At 40.8% G+C, this 6170-nt stretch overlaps 1 long non-coding RNA gene across 1 annotated transcript in view; it reads left to right on the top strand.

Moving 5' to 3' along the window:
* Positions 1 to 2830: 2830 nt before the first annotated feature.
* Positions 2831 to 6170, top strand: part of LOC121016105 (uncharacterized) — a 34637-nt gene continuing 31297 nt past the window's right edge. Inside the window, exon 1 of the long non-coding RNA XR_005784111.1 lies at positions 2831 to 3280. This is a non-coding gene — a long non-coding RNA (uncharacterized LOC121016105). The remainder of the gene's footprint in view (positions 3281 to 6170) is intronic.

The following is a 6170-nucleotide window of genomic DNA, read 5'->3' as shown; positions in this document are numbered from 1 at the left end:
AACATAGTGTGTCAGCTATTCCCAAATAACATGTTTGTTTTAAATAAGGTAAAGGAATGAAATAAAAAGTTTAATGTAAAAGAACCTGTTAATATCTAATGAAGAAATACAGTAAATTTCCAAAAGAGAAAGTCACCATATCAAATTCTGTAGCATTCCTATACACTAACCAAAATATCTAAGAAGGAAAGAAAACAATCCTGTTTACAATAGCATCAAAAACAATAAAATTTATTGGAATAAATTTAGCCAAGGAAGTGAAAGATCTCTACAGAAAACTATAAAACCTGTGTGCAGAAATGGAAGAAATTCAATTTGGATGAAAGAAACAGAACACACAAGTCAGTGAAAAGCCACCCCATGTCCATCTGTAAGAGGAATTAATATAGATACAATGTCCATACTACTCAAAGCCCTCTAGAGATTCAGTGCAATCTCTATCAAGACTCCAATGCAATTTGTATGCAATTAGAAACACATATCCTAAAATGTATTTGGAACCACAAAAAGACCCGAAGTAGCCAATGCAAGAAAGGACAAAATAGGAGGCATCACACTTCTTGATTTCAAGCTTCATTCTAACACAAAGAAGTCAGTTATATCACTGGGATAAGCACACATACAAGACAATGGAATGGAAATTGAGAGCCCAAACTAAACCCATGAATGCACAGTCAACTACTATTTGACAAGGGAGTCAAAAATACACAGTGGAGAAGAGTAGTCTCCTGAATAACTGGTGCTGGGAAAATTGGGTATTCACATGTATAAGAATAAAGGTTAGCACCGTATGTTACACCACTCCCTAAAGAGTGAAAGGAAGAAACATAGATGTGGTTAGAGAGAAACAGTGACAAAGAGGAAGTACAAAGAGGAAGGTAGACACCTGCTGGAGATATGTGGACGGCATGAGATGCATCAGGGGAGAGGGGATGTATGAGGTAGCCCTGAGTGCTGGGGCAGAAAGGGCTTGTATCATGGGCATCAGAGTTCCGTGACCCCAAGACTCCAACATCCCTATGTCCAAGCTCTGCAGAAGCCATTGGAATTGAACAGATGGGTATCCCTCATTTCTTCTGGAATTGTGAGGCTCAGCCTCATGTTCTGTCATGGAGAGGGATGTCTTGAGGGAGATTGTGCTGCTCTTTGGCAGGTAAACTCCAAGCCTGCCCTGTGGGGAGGTGTCCTGGGGCCATCTCCCTCACTGCCCCAGGCCCTGTTGGATTTCCCCTCTCCCCCACCAGCTGGCCTTCCTCAAGTTCTGAACCCAGGTATCAGGCATAATGTTGCCCCCAGGTCCTGAAGTCTACGTGGCAGAGGTGGATGGCTGATATTGATTAAAAAAATTGAAAATAAGGTCCATATCCTCCCTCTGCGACTAGCCGTGTGCATCCCAATCATGGGTTGCTATCCTCCTGTCCACAACAAATCTGAGGATTCCAGAAGGTAGGTGAACACTTTAAAACACTCTAGTCTTCTCTTACATCAAATTCAAAGACATTTTCTTGTCCCAGCTTTCTTTTAATTCTGAAGAGATGGCAATTAGTAATTGAAGGCATAATGGTCCTATAGGATATTTACCTATATGACTGGTGGACATTATTTCATCCATCCGTGTCCCTAAATCACGTTTCATTGGAAATATTAGCCAAGGATACATACTGTAAATTCACAACTGATTCGTAGCTCCCTGTAAGTTTCATTCTGACCTTGTCACATATGTGTCATCAAAGATATTATTAGTGACTTTTCAGATAAGCTCTCCACATCAAGATGGTGATGTTAGAGAATCTGGTATAAATGGAATTTCACAGATTCCAAATTAGGAATGATTTTTCATTTTTAATGTTTCTTTTTTTCTTTCTTTTTTTTTTTTTGAGAGAGCCCGAGCTGGGGAGGGGGGAGAGAGTGGGAGATACTGAATCTGAGGCAGGCTCCAGGCTCTGAGCTCTCAGGACAGAGCCTGACGCCGGGCTCAAAGTCATGGACTGCAAGATCACAACTTGCATCAAAGTCGGACGCTTAACCAACTAAGCCACCCAAGCGCTCCAGGAATGATAGTTTATTGGCAAAGAAGGAGAAATTAAAGATAGTGTAAAGGTTGTCTATTTTTAATTGAAATATTGTCCACACATTTGTTGTATGAGTTTTAGGCATACATTGTAGTCATTTCATATGTCTATAAATTATATTGTACTTAAGCACAAGTGTAGCTATCCTGTGAAAGCATGCAACAGTATTATTACAGGATTGACTCCATTCCATTGGCTGTCCCTTGTATCCCTAGGACTCATTCAGTCCATAGCTGACACCGGTATCTCTCTCAAAGGTGTTCATTCTTTATCTAACCTAAGTATTTTGGTGGTAAACACAATTACCTCTTGCTCAGCAAGTGTAAATTGACGTTCTATTTTTATGTGAACATTGCTTAAAACATTACAAATGATGTCATTACGTTAATAAATTCGGTTTCATTCTTCACTCACAAGAAAGGAGAAGGAAAAGATTTCTTTGTGTCCCAGGCCCTGTCATTAAAACCTTTCCCAATGTGGAGAACAGGTTTAGTTGCCCAGAGCACCTTAAGTGTCTCAGCTGAGCGACCAGGGCCTTCCACATTGCAAGAATGCCCATGATGGCCAGCAGAGAGAGCTCGAGCACCACAGACCCGGAGAGGCCGGTTCCTCCGCCCAGGCAGTGATGGCCAGCAGAGGGCGCACCATCTGCTTTTCTGACCCAGGGCACCTCAGAGCAGGAAGAGCTTTGATTGTTCCCAGAGGACTCAGGGCCTCTGCCGCTGCCTCAGTACAGCGAGCAGGCTGCATTTCCAGCAGGTTGTGCCGCCCGTCCCAGGGGAGACCTTGGGAGCTTTGTAGCAACTTGGCATCTCCTGAGTCGCCAGAGAGAATTTGCCTTATTGTACTGAGTGCTGAGGAGTGGGCGCTGGGTGGCTTCCCTGGGCAAGCTGGTTGCTGAGCTGCACAGGCCCTTGCATTTTCTGGGCTGTTCCCGTGATTCATTCCTCCCCTTCCCGGACAGTATTTGAACAAGACGTATTTTACTAAAGGCTTCGTGGATTGCAGGGTCCCACGACATCACCCCTCGATGCAGTCGATGGTTTGTTCCAGATTCAGGCTTGTTTCTGGGAAGAAACGCTGACAGAAATTCAGAAGAATGGGAGCTGCATTCCTTTAGGACATGAATACATGAAATGCTCGTTTTGGGAACTCCTAGAAGAATGAGCTGGGACCCATTCCGAGTCCTGCTGGAACCAGAGACCGAGGTAAGGGCACAAACTGTCCCCCACATCATACATGCTTTTTAAAAAATTTGATGGTTATTTTTCCAACCTAGTGAAGTGATTGCAAACTACAGAAAACCTGGTAGGTACCTGTCATTAACGTACGTTATCTTTAATTTAAATTGCAGTGAGTAAAGACACAGTGTAGTATTAGTTTCAGGTGTACAATATAGAGCAACGCTTCCACACGTCACCGGTGCTCATCCCAGGTGCACTTCTTAATCCTCAGCAGCTGTTTCACCCATTCCCCACCTTGCTCTGGAAGCCCTCAGTTTGTTTCCTAGTTAAGAGTCTGTTTGTCACTGTCTCCTTCCCCCCAGCTTTGTTTTATTTTATTTCCATGTGTTAGTGAAATCATCTGGTATTTGTCTTTGTCTGAAAGGCTTATTACACCCAAGATAACATTCTCTCACTCCATCCAGCTCATGGCAAATGACAAGATTTCATGTTTTTACGGCTAAATAATATTACATTCCATATACCACATCTCAATTTATTCATCAGTTGATGGATGCTTGGATAGTTTCCGTAATTTGGCTGTTGTAGAAAATGCTGCTGTAAACATCACAGTGCATGAATCCCTTTGAAGATTTTGTATTCTTTGTGGAAATACCTTGTAGTGAAATTGCTGGATCATAAGGTACTTCTATTTCCAGTTTTTGTTTTTTGGTTTTTGGGTTTTTTTGTTTTTTGTTTTTTTGGGGTTTTTTGTTTGTTTGTTTGTTTGTTTTGTTTTAGAAATCTCTGTTTTCCAGAGTGGCTGCACCAGTTTGCATTCTTACCCACAGTGCAAGAGTGTTATTCTTTCCCCCACATCCTTGGCAACACCTGCTGTTTCATCCTTCATTGATTTTCATCATTGTGACAAATGTGATGTGTTATCTCATTGTACTTTTGAATTGTATTTCCCTGTAGATCAGTATTGTTGAGCATTTTTTCATGTGTCTCTTGGCCATGTATATGTCTTCCTTCGGGAAATGTCCATTCGTGTCTTCTGCCCATTTTTAATCAGATTTCTCATTTTTTGGGTGCTGTATAACTGTATATATTTTGGACACTAACCCTTTATCTGATGTCGTTTGCAAATATCATTCTGTTGATGTTTTACTTTTGTTGATTATTTCCTTGGTGACTGAAGGTTTTACTTTTTATGAAGTCTTATTTTTGCTTGTGTTTCCCTTACCTCTAGAGATATATCTACAAAGACGTTTGTACAGGCAGTGTCAAGTAAGATACTACCCATGTTATCCTCTGGGATTTTTGTGGTTTCAGGTTTCACAGTGCTCTGCACTGCCCTGAGATCATAACCTGAGCTGAATTCACAATCACACGCTTTGTTGACTGAGCCACCCATGTGTCCCAAGACACATGGATATTCTTTCCTGCTTTGTTGAGAATTAATTGACCATATAGGTGTGAGTTCATTTCTGGGTTTCCATTCTATTGGTCTATGCCTCTGTGTTTTTGTTGTTGTCGTTGTTTTGCCAGTAACATAATGTTCTGATCAGTACAGCTTTGTAATATAACCTAAAGTCTGGAATTGTGATGTCTCCAGCTTTGCTTTTCTTCTTCAAGTTTGTTTTGGCTGTTTGGGGACTTTTGTTATTCCATACAAATTTTGAGGTTATTTGTTCTTGTTCTGTCACAAATGTTTTTGTTAGTGTGATAGGGATTTCATTATATGTGTAGATTGTTTTGAGGAGTGTAGACATTTTAACAGTATTTTGTGCTTCCCATCCATGAACATGAAATGTATGTCCACTTCTTTGTGTCCTCTTCCATTTCTTTCATCAGTGTTTCATAGCCTTTAGAGTACAGGTCTTTCACCTCTTTGGTTAGGTATATTCCTGGTTTCTTGTGGTATTTGTGAGCCTGTCAATGGGATTGATCCCTTACTTTCTCTCTGTGTTAATTCATGATTTGCGTTAGAAATTCAATACATCTATGTTCCTTGATTTCTGTATATTGTGACTTGTCGAATTCATATATCAATTCTAGCAATTTTTAAGGGAGCCTTTCATGTTTTTTATAGAACACATCATGTCAGTTCCAAATAGCGAAAGTGCTACTTCTCCCTTGCCGATTTGGATGCCTCTTATTTCTTTTTGTTGTCTGAGTGCTGTGGTTAGGGTTTCCCGTACTATGTGGGATAACAGTGGTGAGAGGGGTCATTCCTATCTTGTCCCTGACCTTGGAGGAAAAACTTTCAATTTTTCCCCATTGAGGATGAGATGAGCTGTGGGTTTTTCCTAGATGACCTTTATTATGTGCAGGTAGGTTGAGTCTCAATGTACTTTGCTGAGGTTTTTTATCATGAATGGATGTAACATTTTGTCAAATAGTTTTCCTGCATCTGTTGAAAGCATCTTATTGTTCTTATCCTTTCTTCTATTACTGTGGTGCATCATGTTGATTGATCTGTGAATGTGGAACAACACTTGCAGCCCAGGAATATATCCCACTTGATTATTGTAAATGATCCTATTAATGTATTGTTGACTTTAATTTGAAGGTATTTTAATGAGAAGTTCTGCATAGATAGTCATCAGGCTATTGGTCTGCAGTTTTATTTAACATTTATTTAACATTTTTTTACATGTTTATTTCTTTCCTTAGACAGAGTACATAAAAGTGAGAAAGGGGCAGAGAGACAGGGAGAGAGAGATTTCTGGCCATGCTGCACACTGTCAACGCAGGGCCCAACGTGGGACTTGAACGCACACACCACCAGATAATGTCCTAATCCAAAATTAAGAGTTGGACAGTAAACCGACTGACCCGCACGGGCACCCCAGCAGTTTTTGGTTTTAGTGGAGGCTTTATCTGGTTTTGGTGTCAGGGTAACGATGGCCTCATAAGATGAATTTGTAAG

This window comes from Herpailurus yagouaroundi, unplaced genomic scaffold, assembly GCF_014898765.1.
Source record: "Herpailurus yagouaroundi ecotype Mexico unplaced genomic scaffold, PumYag 208, whole genome shotgun sequence".
Taxonomy (NCBI): Eukaryota; Metazoa; Chordata; class Mammalia; order Carnivora; family Felidae; genus Herpailurus; species Herpailurus yagouaroundi.
Note: the sequence above shows the minus strand (reverse complement) of the source record. Positions and strands in the feature narration are given on the sequence as shown.